The 14,939-nt window shown below is 36.7% G+C and overlaps 1 pseudogene; it reads right to left on the bottom strand.

The window, feature by feature from the left end:
* Positions 1 to 4,034: 4,034 nt before the first annotated feature.
* On the bottom strand, positions 4,035 to 4,973 carry LOC133235996 (olfactory receptor 2W1-like; annotated as a pseudogene).
* Between the last annotated feature and the right edge of the window lie 9,966 nt (positions 4,974 to 14,939).

The following is a 14,939-nucleotide window of genomic DNA, read 5'->3' as shown; positions in this document are numbered from 1 at the left end:
TCTTTTTTTTTTTTTCCTAATTTTATTTTATTTTTAAACTTTACATAATTGTATTAGTTTTGCCAAATATCAAAATGAATCCGCCACAGGTATACATGTGTTCCCCATCCTGAACCCTCCTCCCTCCTCCCTCCCCATACCATCCCTCTGGGTCGTCCCAGTGCACTAGCCCCAAGCATCCAGTATTGTGCATCGAACCTGGACTGGCAACTCGTTTCTTATATGATATTTTACATGTTTCAATGCCGTTCTCCCAAATCTTCCCACCCTCTCCCTCTCCCACAGAGTCCATAAGACTGTTCTATACATCAGTGTCTCTTTTGCTGTCTCGTACACCGGGTTATTGTTACCATCTTTCTAAATTTCATATATATGCGTTAGTATACTGTATTTATGTTTTTCCTTCAGCACTGTTTATAATAGCCAGGACATGGAAGCAACCTAGACGTCCATCAGCAGATGAATGGATAAGAAAGCTGTGGTACATATACACAATGGAGTATTACTCAGCCATTAAAAAGAATACATTTGAATCAGTTCTAATGAGGTGGATGAAACTGGAGCCTATTATACAGAGTGAAGTAAGCCAGAGTAAGCATCTTTTAATTTCATGGCTGCAATCACCATCTGCAGTGATTTTGGAGCCCAGAAAAATAAAGTCTGACACTGTTTCCACTGTTTCCCCATCTATTTCCCACGAAGTCATGGGACCAGATGCCATGATCTTAGTTTTTTGAATGTTGAGCTTTAACCCAACTTTTTCATTCTCCTCTTTCACTTTCGTCAAGTTGCTTTTTAGTTCCTCTTCACTTTCTGCCATAAGGGTGGTGTCATCTGCATATCTGAGGTTATTGATATTTCTCCCAGCAATCTTGATTCCAGTTTGTGCTTCTTCCAGTCCAGCGTTTCTCATGATGTGCTCTGCATATAAGTTAAATAAGCAGGGTGACAATATACAGCCTTGACGTACTCCTTTTCCTATTTGGAACCAGTCTGTTGTTCCGTGTCCAGTTCTAACTGTTGCTTCCTGACCTGCATATAGGTTTCTCAAGAGATAGGTCAGGTGATCTTGGATTCCCATCTCTTTCAGAATTTTCCACAGTTTATTGTGATCCACACAGTCAAAGGCTTTGGCATAATAAATAAAGCAGAAATAGATGTTTTTCTGGAACTCTCTTGGTTTTTTGATGGTCCAGCGGATGTTGGCAATTTGATCTCTGGTTACCCTGCCTTTTCTAAAACCAGCTTGAACATCAGGAAGTTCATGGTTCAAGTATTGCTAAAGCCTGGATTGGAGAATTTTGAGCATTACTTTACTAGCATGTGAGATGAGTACAATTGTGCAGTAGTTTGCACATTCTTTGGCATTGCCGTTCTTTGGTATTGGAATCAAAACTGACCTTTTCCATTCCGGTATCCACTGCTGAGTTTTCCAAATTTGCTGGCATATCAAGTGCAGCACTTTCACAGCATCATCTTCCTGGATTTGAAATAGCTCCACTGGAATTCCATCACCTCCACTAGTTTTGTTCATAGTAATGCTTTCTAAGGCCCACTTGACTTCACATTTCAGGATGTCTGGCTCTAGGTGTGTGATCACACCATCGTGATTATCTTGGTCGTAAAGATCGTTTTTGTACAGTTCTTCTGTGTATTCTTGTCACCTCTTCTTAATATCTTCTGCTTCTGCTATGTCCCTACCATTTCTGTCCTTTATCAAGCCCATCTTTGCATGAAATATTCCCTTGGTATCTCTAATTTTCTTGAAGAGATCTCTAATCTTTCCCATTCTGTTATTTTCCTCTATTTCTTTGCATTGATCACTGAAGAAGGCTTTCTTATCTCTCCTGGCTATTCTTTGGAACTCTGCATTCAGATGCTTATATCTTTCCTTTTCTCCTTTGCTTTTTGCTTCTCTTCTTTTCACAGCTATTTGTAAGGCCTCCCCAGACAGCCATTTTGCTTATTTGCATTTCTTTTCCATGGGAATAGTCTTGATCCCTGTCTCCTGTACAATGTCACGAACCTCTGTCCATAGTTCATCAAGCACTGTATCAGATCTAGTCCCTTAAATGTATTTCTCACTTCCACTGTATAATCATAAGGAATTTGATTTAGGTCATATCTGAATGGTCTAGTGGGTTTCCCTACTTTCTTCAATTTAAGTCTAAATTTGGCAATAAGGAGTTCATGATCTGAGCCACAGTCAGCCCCAGTCTTGTTTTTGCTGACTGTATAGAGCTTCTCCATCTTTGGCTGCAAAGAATACAATCAATCGGATTTTGGTGTTGACCATCTGGTGATGTTCATGTGTCGAGTCCTCTCTTGTATTGTTGGAAGAGGGTGTTTGCTACAACCAGTGTGTTCTCTTGGCAAAACTCTATTAGCCTTCGCCCTGCTTCATTCCGTATTCCAAGGCCAAATTTGCCTGTTACCCCAGGTGTTTCTTGACTTCCTACTTTTGCATTTCAGTCCCCTATAATGAAAAGGACATCTTTTTTGGGTGTTAGTTCTAAAAGGTCTTGTAGGTCTTCATAGAACCGTTCAACTTCAGCTTTTTCAGCATTACTGGTTGGGGCATAGATTTGGATTACTGTGACATTGAATGGTTTGCCTTGGAAATGAACAGAGATCATTCTGTCATTTTTGAGATTGCATCCAAGTACTGCATTTTGGACTCTTTTGTTGACCATTATGGCTACTCCATTTCTCCTAAGGGATTCCTGCCTACAGTAGTAGATATAATGGTCATTGAGTTAAATTCACCCATTTCAAATACCCCCATGCTGACCTCTAAAATAAGAAATTTGGAAAATCAGTGGAAAAAATAAAAGCATTAGTGTTGATATCTTAAAGATGGTTACTCGTGTGTGACATAAAATGTCTTTCATTTGTGCTCACAATTACTTTTTGGAGTAATTATATGGGTAGAGGAAAATGTTGAAAGAAATTTTTGATGTGGTCAATTAACATTGCATCACTATGAAGATGATTGATAACTAGAACTCTTGGTCTTCTTGGTTAATAGGGGTTTTACTTCTGTCAGTAAAGAGCTGATTTTAACCCCTTAAAATTATGAGAATATCTAGTTAGCATAATTAAAGGAAAATATTACAGTTAACTGAGGAATACAAGTAAAATTTGGACATGTATAATCTAAAAGAATCAGTGCATATTGTAAATTATTTTTAGTTTTGGTGTCTCAGTTTAAAACTTATTTTAAATATGTTTTTTTGTACATGTATCATAATATGTTAGCTATTCAATAATGCATTATATTTGATAATATATATGGATTTAGAAAGATGGTAACAATAACCCTGTATACGAGACAGCAAAAGAGACACTGATGTATAGAACAGTCTTTGGGACTCTGTGGGAGTAGGAGAGGGTGGGATGATTTGGGAGAATGGCATTGAAATATGTATAATATCATATATGAAACGAGTCGCCAGTCCAGGTTCAATGCACGATACTGGATGCTTGGGGCTGGTGCACTGGGACAACCCAGAGGGATGGCACAGGGAGGGAGGAGGGTTCAGGATGGGGAACACATGTATACCTGTGGCGGATTCATGTTGATATATGGCAAAACCAATACAATATTGTAAAGTTACAAAATAAAATAAAATTATAAAATAAATAAATAAAAATAAATAAATAATGCAATATATTTGATAATAATTTTTTGTATATTTCGTGAGTACTTCTCTCAGGTGAGAAGTGACTTCCCTGGTAGCTCAGACGGTAAAGAGTCTGCCTGCAGTGCTGGAGACCTGGGTTGTATCCCTGGGTCAGGAAGATTCCCCAGAGAAAAAAATGGCAACCCAATCCAGTATTCTTGCCTGAGAATACCATGGACAGAGGAGCCTGACAGGCTGCCGTCCATGGGGTTGCAAAGATTCAGACAAACTGAGTGACTTCACTTTCATGTACTTTATCTCAGGTGATGATGCAACATAAATAGTCGACATATAAAGGTTGTAAAGGACACATTTCCATAATAGAAACTTCTGGAAGGAAAAATCAGTGTCCTATTGTTTCCACAGAACTTTCTTTTTCCCAATCAGTCTCTTTATGGCCCCCTTGAACTCCTTATTCCTTAGAGTATAGATCAGTGGGTTCATGCTGGGAGTAACAATGGAATAAAAGATACTGAGAAGTTTACCCTCATTTTGATTTGGACTGTTTCCTGGCTGGATGTACATGTAGATAACAGTTCCATAGAAGATGGATACCACAATGAGATGGGAGGAACAGGTCCCAAATGCTTTTTGCCTTCCCGTTGCAGATTTGATCTTGAGCACAGCTACAGCAATGAAGCCATAAGAAACCAGAATGAGAAGAAGAGGAGCAAGAACTATAATCAGGCACATGGCAAATGTGGTTACCTCCATGGCTGTCATGTCCACACATGCAATCTTGATCATTGCAGACATTTCACAAAAGAAGTGATCCAGGTGGTGATTTCCACATCGAGGAAGACTCATGGCATAGGGGGAAAGTATCATGCAATTAATAACACCAACCACCCCCGCAGTGCCTACAAGGCCCTGGCAAATTTGGGAGTTCATTATGGTCATATAGTGCAGAGGCTTGCAGACAGCATTGAACCTGTCATAAGACATCACAGCCAGAAGGATACATTCAACTGAGCAGAGAACCATATCAGTGAAAAGTTGGAAAGCACAGCCACCAAAAGTAATTCTCTTGTCTTTGCCCCAGATATTGACCAACATATGAGGGACTATGTTTGTGGTATATCAGAGATCCAAAATGGCCAAGCTTCTAAGGAAGAAGTACATGGGAGTTTGGAGATGGTCATCGAGAAAAGATAGCAGGATGATGGCCATGTTTCCAGTCAGGGCAATGATGTAGAAGAAAAAAACAACCCAAGAAATAATCATCTCCATCTGAGGCTGGCCTGTGAATCCAAGGAGTATAAATCCACCAAAGTAGCTGTCATTGATCATTCTTTTTCTTTTTTCTTAATAGCAATTCTGAAAGTAGAATAATCAATATAGTAGAAATCATATGGGTATATTCAGAAACTTCAATATCAATTCAAATCAGGATTATATAAATTATATAGATAACAGTTTTATTATCAAACACATAAACATATTTTTTCAGTGATACAAATAATATAAAATTTAATGTATGATAACAATAGATTATTACATAAATTTTTGAATATCTAGTGAAATGTCCAAATGTGGATTATAGTGGAGAGTTTGATAAAACCTAGAAATCTACATCAATGACTGGAGTGTATAAAAGAGTACTTTGCTCAATTTAATGTAATTCTTTATTGAAAGAATTTTCTCTGTGCCTATAATATAGCATGGCAGTGCATGCTAAAAGATGAAGAATTTAAATCATTAACTTTGTTTTACCTTTTAAAAGTATAATTATTTTTACATAGATCCCATTAAGAAACAAAGTCATTAATATTAAATAAAACAGAATAATTTCTGATTCTGTCTTAAGAAAAGATTCTTGGAGTTATTTTCAAATATAGAGATTCCTCGTACTTCTCTAAAATGTTTAATTAATTTATTGATTGATTGACTGGGAGATAGGTACAATAACCATTCTTATTATTCTAACAGTCACAGGAAGGTAGGAATCTGTTATCGGCCTGCTTCTTTTACCCCATTATTGTAATATAATTACAATAAAACTTGAAATATGTGTTTACACCTCAAGAACAGGATACCCTAGAATGAGGGAAATATAATAATATAACTTGTATCAACATTATTCCCTATTCTGTAACTTTATTTTAGTGAGTACTAAGATTTATAAGGACTGATGCTAAAGCTGAAACTCTAGTACTTTGGCCCCCTCATGTGAAAAGTTGACTCATTGGAAAAGACTCTGATGCTGGGAGGGATTGGGGGCAGGAGGAGAAGGGCACGACAGAGGATGAGATGGCTGGATGGCATCACCAACTCGATGGACATAGTTTGAGTGAACTCTGGGAGTTGGTTATGGACAGGGAGGCCTGGCGTGCTGCGATTCATGGGGTCGCAAAGAGTTGGACATGACTGAGTGACTGAACTGAACTGAAGATTTATAACCAGGTCTTTCTTTCTCAGGGGCCTTCTCTTCACCATCATGCGTGTCTCTTTTTGCAGATAACCTCCCACTTTCTTTCTCAAAAAAGCAAGTCTCATCTAGTTCTGTACGTATGACAGTGAAATCAAGTCTTAAATAAAATGAGGAATAAAAGGACTGGAAGACACTTAATATATCATTAAGGGTCAGGATATTGGAAGTTAGGAGTGTAGGGCATTTGTAACAATAATATCTCTTTTTTAAAAAAAATTGCTCCAAAAAAAAACCCTTTTATTTTTTTAATTTAATTAAAAAGTTTTAACATCAAATGCATTTTGTTTTGGGGAATAGCTGATTAACAATGTTGTGATAGTTTTAGGTGAACAGCAAAGGGATTCAGTCATACATATACATGTATCCATTCTCCCCCAAACCCGCCTCCCATCCAAGCTAGCACATAACATTGAGCAGAGTTCCATGTTCTATACAATAGGTTTTTGTTGGCTATCCATTTTAAATATAGTGGTGTGTACCTGACCTTCCCAAAGTCCTTAACTATCCCTTCCCTTGAGCAATCACGAGTTTGTTTTCTGTGTCTATGAGTCTGTTTCTGTTTTGTAATTAGGTTCATTTGTATGAACCTTGTACTTGGGCTTCCCTGGTGGCCCAGAGGTTAAAGCATCTGCCTGCAATGCAGGAGACCCAGGTTCAATCCCTGGGCCGGGAAGACCCCCTGAAGAAGGAAATGGCAACCCACTCCAGTATTCTGGCCTGGGAAATCCCATGGATGGAAGAGCCTGGTGGCCTACAGTCTATGGGGTGGCAGAGTTGGACACAACTGAGCGACTTCACTTTCACTTCATCTGTATTATTTTTTTTTAGAGTCCAGATACAAGAGATGTCATATGATATTTCTCTGTCTCTATTTGACTTAACTTCACTCAGTATGAGACTCTCTAGATCCATCCATGTTGCTGCAAATGGCCTTATTTCATTCTTTTTAATGGCTGAGTAAGATTTCATTGTATATATGCACCACATCTTTTCCATCCATTCCTCTGTCAGTGGACATCCAGATTGCCTCCATGTCCTGGCTACTGCAAACAGTGGTGCAATGAACATTGGGGTGCATGTATCTTTTGGGGCAATGTTTTTCATTGCATATACTCTCTTCTAAAGCAGGGTGTTATATCACTACTATTCTTCTTTTCAGTTCATTCTTTACCTTCACTTTTCTTCACTGCATCTTCTCATTCATTTCTCCTCCCCTCCAGTTATCTCCAATGTTTTCTAACCAATTTCTGCTTTTCTCTTTGCTTCATTGATCCTTTATTCTTGTTAGTTTCAGTTACTAGCTCTGGACAGATAACTCTGCCATATATCTTTACTAATTCAACTTTCCTTCTCTACTTTCAGATAGGCAATTTTACCAATGTACTCAACATCAACACAGGGCTTTAAATCAATACCACACAGGTTTACATCTCATTTCACAACATCATAGTTCAAAAATGAGTTCATGATTTTTATTCCTACAACAAATCTACTGCTTCTTTGTGTGGTGCACATTAATTTTATTAGGTGAATTCTCCCTAAAGTAACTAGTAGGTTCTTAATAAATATTTGCTAAAATAGATTATGGGACTCATTAGAAAAGACCCCGAAGCTGGGAAAGATTGAAGGCAGGAGGAGAAGAGGACGACAGAGGATGAAGTGGTTGGATGGCATCACTGACTCGATGGACATGAGTTTGAGCAAGCTCTTAGAGTTGGTAATGGACAGGGAGGCCAGGCGTGCTGCAATCCTTGAGGGTCACAAAGAGTTGGACGCAACTGAGCAAGTGAACTGAATTGAACTGATGGGATAAATATTTAATCATGAGCACATGAGTAGAAAGGTATAGCAATTTTTATTTATAGGATCTCCATTTCAACAGATATTAGTTTAGAGATCAATAGATGTTCTAGATGACATGGTGAGGAGATCAACTGGTGTGAAAGTAAGAGGTTGTATGAAAATCATTTTGATTTTGAGAAACACCTTATAATATTACCTATGACAACTTAATTTCTCCTCCACTTACCTTAATTCAGCTGAGTAAATTTTTCAGTACTGATGATTCAGCCAAGAAAAATTTGGAAAAAAGTGTTATTTTATAAAATAGAAATGAATATTCGTTATTAAATCTAAATAGAGCAGAACCATCCCTAGGCTTCCACTACTTCTGCCCAGTTCTCACTGTGAACCTTCATGCGTGTGGAAGGAGGTGCACCTGCCCCTCACCATTCCCACTTCATAAGCACAGTTAATAAGAATACTTTTGTCTCCTCCAGTGAAAAATAATCCAACAAGGAGACACATATGTGCTGTGAATAATAACTAATTAGATTTCCCTTAAGAGCAATGATGAAATTTGTTGAGGAATGATGAAATACCTTGGGGTCTGGAGTATCTCATAAGCAATTAATGTATATTAATGATTGCTCAGAAGCACAAAACAAGGGAAAACAAAACAAATCTCCTTAAGAGAATTTATCAATTTCAAAAGTCAGCTCCTTTTGTCCATTTTGGATTGAGACTAACATCATCATTACTATTACTCCTTATAAGTGAGGCAAATAGGAGTGAAAATAATTATAGTGGTTTTATATTGTGCTTTACTAATCATATACATTTTTGGTATGTTATGTCTTATTGATCCTTAAAAACTTTTAAATGGATGTTACTTCTTTTTCTATGTGGATGGAAACTGGGTATCATAGAAGTTTTGTGACAAGCCCTGCATGACCAAGTGAAGCACTCGTCTACATCTTCTGACTCCACGATTTGTTTTTTAGTTGAATGTATATTATAAGTAATCTAATGGTTTGAAATAAATGTAATCGACAAATACATTTATGATTTCAGCATAGAATAGCAATTTATCAAAATGAAGGAGAGGAGAAAGAAATACAATGGATATAAAAGTAACACAGACATACCTATGATAATGATCGATGGAGGTAAACTTAGAAACATAGTGTAAAATTTAGAAATGTTGCTTCTTCCATTCATAATACATTTTACAGTGTAACCTACTGTAACTACCACTAGACATGGGTTACAAAAACAGCTTTGCCTAGTTTTCCTTCCTGAAGGTTTATTTTGTAGGAGCACGGTGTATCAGTCCTGTAATGATCTTAGAGACTGATGATCAATGAAAGTAAAAATTTCAGTGATCCTAGTTAAATAAGAACTTCCCTGTTCTTCTCTCAGAAATAAACCCAAAATAAATAAATAAAATAAAATACAAAAATCTAAGATACATCTGAAAATTAGAACAATTAAATAATGGTTTCTGAAACTAGAACAATCAAAGGGGGATACTTAAGATAATGTCCATCATCACTGAACTCAAAACCAACTGAAAAACCAACTTCCTCTAAACAAGTGGGAAGGTCTGGAGAAAACACCACCACCACCAAAAAAGAAAAAGAAAACAGTACAGCTATCTGTCTCTTGTTATAACAACAGGAGCAGAGAATGAAGATTGGTGTTATCAATTATCCTGAATCTCTTTATGGAGTCTATGAAAAGCAGAAATAGAAATCATGGAATTAAGTCTCTTTTGAAACAGGTAGTTTATTGTTGAAAGAGTGAATAGAACAGACTTTGCATTATAGCAAATCTAGGGTGGAAAATCTCAACTATCTTTGAAATATAATTGACATATAACATTATCTTAGATTCAGCTGTACAGTATGATTCAATATTTGTATGTATTGTAAAATGTTCACCACATAAGTCTAGTTAACACCTATCACTACAAATAGTTACAATTTTTTCCTTGTGATGAGAACTTCTACTGTGATGAGAAGTTGCTACTGTCTTAGCAACTTCTAAATATGCAATATAGTATATTAACTGTAGTCACTGTGCTGTACATTATGTCAATATTTCCATGATATTGATTTTATGACTGGAAAGATCTCAATTGATTGAGGAAAAGTAAAGGCCAAACCTGGTGGCTCAGATGGCAAAGAATCTGCCTGCCATGTGAGAGACCTGGGTTCAATCCCTTGGTTGGCAAGATCCCCTGAAGAAGGGAATAGCAACCCACTCCAGTATTCTTGCCTGGAGAATCCCGCAGACAGAGGCGCCTGGTGGGCTACAGTCCATGGGGTCACACAGAGTTGGACATGACTGAGCAACTAACGCATACACACATACCAAAGGCCAAAGTAGCTCTCATACACATTTAACCTGTGTCATGGTGTTTTTGCTGTCAACAAAGATTGCTATGAGCGAGGTCTAGGACAAGGATTAGCCTCTTCTCCAACATGAATCTCCTATAAATAGTTGGTCTAAGAAAGTAAAAACTGATATAGTTAATGATGAATAATCAAAAGGAAGTCAAGATTTTATACAAAAGATTTATTACTGGCCATATGCAAAATACTAACATATGAAACCAAGAAAGTAATGACAGATAAGGAATATTCATTACAAAATACTGTGTTGGAGGTAAGAACTCTAACCAAATATAATGTCATTATTGCTAAAAAGGCATCCATAAAATTGTGACTGACAGTATGAAACTATAACACAAAAGAGAAGAGCAAAAATCCATGACAAATAAATGGCAAAATAGCAAAGTTGAGATTGTATCATGAATTGGCAGAACTCAGGTCAGAAATAGAGGGGAAAATTGAAAATCAAAAAGAAGAAATAAAAATTAAAATTATAAAAATAGAAAGGAGAATAGACACTGAATCATAGAAGGAGATAAATAACACAGTATTGTTAAAACCAAGAAAAAATAACCAACAAAGTGCAAAATCAAAATTATAATAAACTGTGCTTTACAAATTATAAAAGAATATATAGATCTACAGACTAAAAAATTCTCACTTTATTTCAGCTAAAAAATACATTTAGTGGTAAAAACCCTAGTAAGACTACTAGATTTCAAAGATAATAATCTTTAAAAAAAAATTGAAGCATCATTGATTTAGAATGTTGTGTTAGTTTCAGGTGTACAGCAAAATTATGTACTGACTAAGCTTACACTCTCAGTCGTGCCTGACTCTTTGCAACCCTTTGGGCTGTAGCCTGCCAGGCTCCTCTGTCCATGGGATTTTCCAGGCAAGAATATGGCAGCGGGTTGCCATTTCTTATTCCAGGGAATCTTCCTGACCCAGGGATTGAACCTGCGTCTCCTGCATGGCAAACGAATGAGCCAACAGGGAAGTTATATATGTATGTGTATCTATATATATATAGATAGATAGATAGATAGATAGATATACTTTTTCAGTCTTTTCCATTATAGATTATTACAAGACAGTTCCCTGTACTATACAATAGATCCTTGTTGTTTATTTTATATAGTAATGTGTATCTGTTCATCCCAAACTCCCAGTTTATTCCTTCCTTCCACTTTCACCTTAGTAACATGTATGTTTTCTAAGTCTGTGAATCTGTTTTTGTTTTGTAAAGTTCATTTGTATCTTTCTTTAGATTCCACGTATAAGTTATATCATAGATTTGTCTTTGTCTGCTGTACTTCAGTTAGTATGATAATATCTAGGTCTCCAGGTCCATCCTTGTTGCTAAAACTGGCATTATTTCATTCTCTTTTACGGCTGAGTAATATTCCATTATATATATATATATATATATATATATATATATATATATATATAAACACACACCACATCTTCTTTATCCATTCATCTATTGGCAGACATTTAGATTACTTCTATGTCTTGGCTATTATAAATAGTGTTTCTGTGAACATTTAAGTACATGTACCTTTTCAAATTAGCATTTTTGTCTTTTTCAGATTTATGTCCACGAGTGGGATGGCTGAATCATATGGTAACTATTTTTAATTTTTTAAGGAACTTCCATAATGTTCCCCTAGAGAAGGAAATGAAAACCCACTCCAGTATTCTTGCCTGGAGAATTCTATGCACAGAAGAGCCTGTTGGGCTACAGTCCGTGGGGTCACAAAGAGTCGGACAAGACTGAATGACTAACACACACAACACATAATGTTCTCCATAGCGGCTGCACCAGTTTGCATTCCCACCAACAGTGTAAGAGGGTTCCCTTTTCTCCACAACCTCTCCAGCATTTATCCTTTTTAATAACAGCTATTCTGACAGTGTGAGGTGATACCTCACTGTAGTTTTGATTTGCATCTCTGTGATAATTAGTGATATTAAGCATCATTTCAGGTGCCCATTAGCATGTGTATGTCTTTGAAAAAGTGTTTATTTAGGTCTTCTGTCCATGTTTTGATTTGGTTGTTTTTTTTTTTTTTCCAATTGAGCTGTATGAGCTGTTTGTATATTTTGGAAATTAATCTCTTGTCAGTAGGATCATTTGCACCTTTTTTCTCCCAGTTTATAGGTTGTCTTTTTGTTTTGTTTATGGTTTCCTTTGCTGTGCAAAAGCCTATAGTTTTAATTAGATATTATTTGTTTATTTTTGCTTTTGTTTCCATTACTCTAGGAGACAGATCCAAAAACATATCGCTACAATTTTTGTTAAACAGTATTCTACCTATGTTTTCCTTTAGAAGCTTTATAGTATCTGGTCTTACATTTAGATTTTTAAACCATTTTGAGTTTATTTTTGTATACAGTGTTAGAAAATGTTCTAATTTCATTCTTCTACAGGTAGCTGTTCAGTTTTCCCAGCACTACTTATTGCAGAGATTATATTTTCTTCATTTTATAGTTTTGCCTGCTTTGTCATAAATTAATTGACCATATATATATGGGTTTATTTCTGGACTTTCTATTCTATTTCACTGATGTTTGTGTCTGGTTTTGCTCTGGTACCATACTGTTTTGATTACTGTAGCTTCCTGATCAATCAGATAAAAGGAGTTATCATTTGAAAGGTACAAGTCAGGCTGGCCCCAGTCTTCTTCAATATAATAGGAAGAGCAAATCTTGCAAGTATTTAAATGAAGATGTGTGAGTTTAATTTTATTCCTGTAAATATTCTCCTTTAAACATAGAAAGAACAATACTAGCAGAAAGAGAACAGCACAATTACTATGAATTCATTAAGATAATGGAATAGAAAATTAATATACAGAAATCCATTTTTTTCATATACATTAACAACATGTTAGGAAAGATAATGTAAAAAAATTGCATTACAATAGCAAAACAAAAACAGCAAAACTTTATAGCAAATGTAGAATCCATTAATAATGAAACCTTTAATTAAACTATTGAAGGAAACAAAACAAAAATTGAAAAGCTGGAAAAATTACACTACACTATGTTCTTCAGTTCAGTTCAGTTCAGTCACTCAGTCGTGTCTGACTCTTTGCGACCCCATGAATCACAGCCTCCCTGTCCATCACCAACTCCCGGAGTTCACTCAGACTCACATCCATCAAATCAGTGATGCCATCCAGCCATCTCATCCTCTGTCGTCCCCTTTTCCTCCTTCGCCCAGTCGCCCCCAGCATCAGAGTCTTCTCCAAAGAGTCAACTCTTCGCATGAGGTGACCAAAGTACTGGAGTTTCAGCTTCAGCATCATTCCTTCCAAAGAATACCCAGGGCTGATCTCCTTCAGAATGGACTGGTTGGATCTCCTTACAGTCCAAGGGACTCTCAAGAGTCTTCTCCAACACCACAGTTCAAAAGCATCAATTCTTTGGTGCTCAGTTTTCTTCACAGTCCAACTCTCACATCCATACATGACCACAGGAAAAACCATAGCCTTGACTAGACGGACCTTTGTTGGCAAAATAATATCTCTGCTTTTCAATATGCTATCTAGGTTGGTCATAACTTTCCTTCCAAGGAGTAAGCGTCTTTTAATTTCATGGCTGCAGTCACCATCTGCAGTGATTTTGGAGCCCCGAAAAATAAAGTCTGACACTGTTTCCACTATTTCCCCATCTATTTCCCATGAAGTGATGGGACCAGATGCCATGATCTTCGTTTTCTGAAGGTTGAGCTTTAAGCCAACTTTTTCACTCTCCACTTTCACTTTCATCAAGAGGCTTTTTGGTTCCTCTTCACTTTCTACCATAAGGATGGTGTCATCTGCATATCTAAGGTTATTGATATTTCTCCCGGCAATCTTGATTCCAGCTTGTGCTTCTTCCAGCCCAGCACGTCTCATGATGTACTCTGCATAGAAGTTAAATAAGCAAGGTGACAATATACAGCCTTGACTTACTCCTTTTCCTATTTGGAACCAGTCTGTTGTTCCATGTCCAGTGCTAACTGTTGCTTCCTGATCTGCATATAGGTTTGTTCTTATAAAAGAGAAATTCCTTTAGAAACTTCAAATAACTGAGGTTATTTATCTATGAGTCAGAAACCAGAAGCCATAAAATGAAAACAAAACAAAACAAAACAAAACTAAGATCAACTTGTAATCAATCTGAAACATACAAAAGACAAATGACCAACTGGGAATTACAGTTCTATAAGTAACACCGAAACAAATAAAAATGATTGCCATTTGTATCAAAGATAAAGCACTAATTTCCATCAGAGATAAAAAGTTCCTAAAATTGATAAGAAAATCCACCCCCTCCCTCAATAAAGGGTAAAGTATACAAACAGGTAGCTTTGAGAAAGCAAATAAAATAACTCTTTTAAAATTACATATTCCTCAGTCACACTCAAAATAAGAGAAATGAGAAATAAGACTATCAATTCAGTTCAGTTGTGTCGGACTCTTTGCAACCCCATGGACTGCAGCATGCTAGGCTTCCCTGTTCATCATCAACTCCCGGAGCTTGCTCAAACTCATGTCCATCAAGTCGGTGATGCTATCCAGCCATCTCATCCTCTGTCATCCCCTTCTCCTCCCACCTTCAATCTTTCTCAACATCAGGGTCTTTTCAAATGAGTCA

This window comes from Bos javanicus, chromosome 23, assembly GCF_032452875.1.
Source record: "Bos javanicus breed banteng chromosome 23, ARS-OSU_banteng_1.0, whole genome shotgun sequence".
Classification (NCBI taxonomy): Eukaryota; Metazoa; Chordata; class Mammalia; order Artiodactyla; family Bovidae; genus Bos; species Bos javanicus.
Note: the sequence above shows the minus strand (reverse complement) of the source record. Positions and strands in the feature narration are given on the sequence as shown.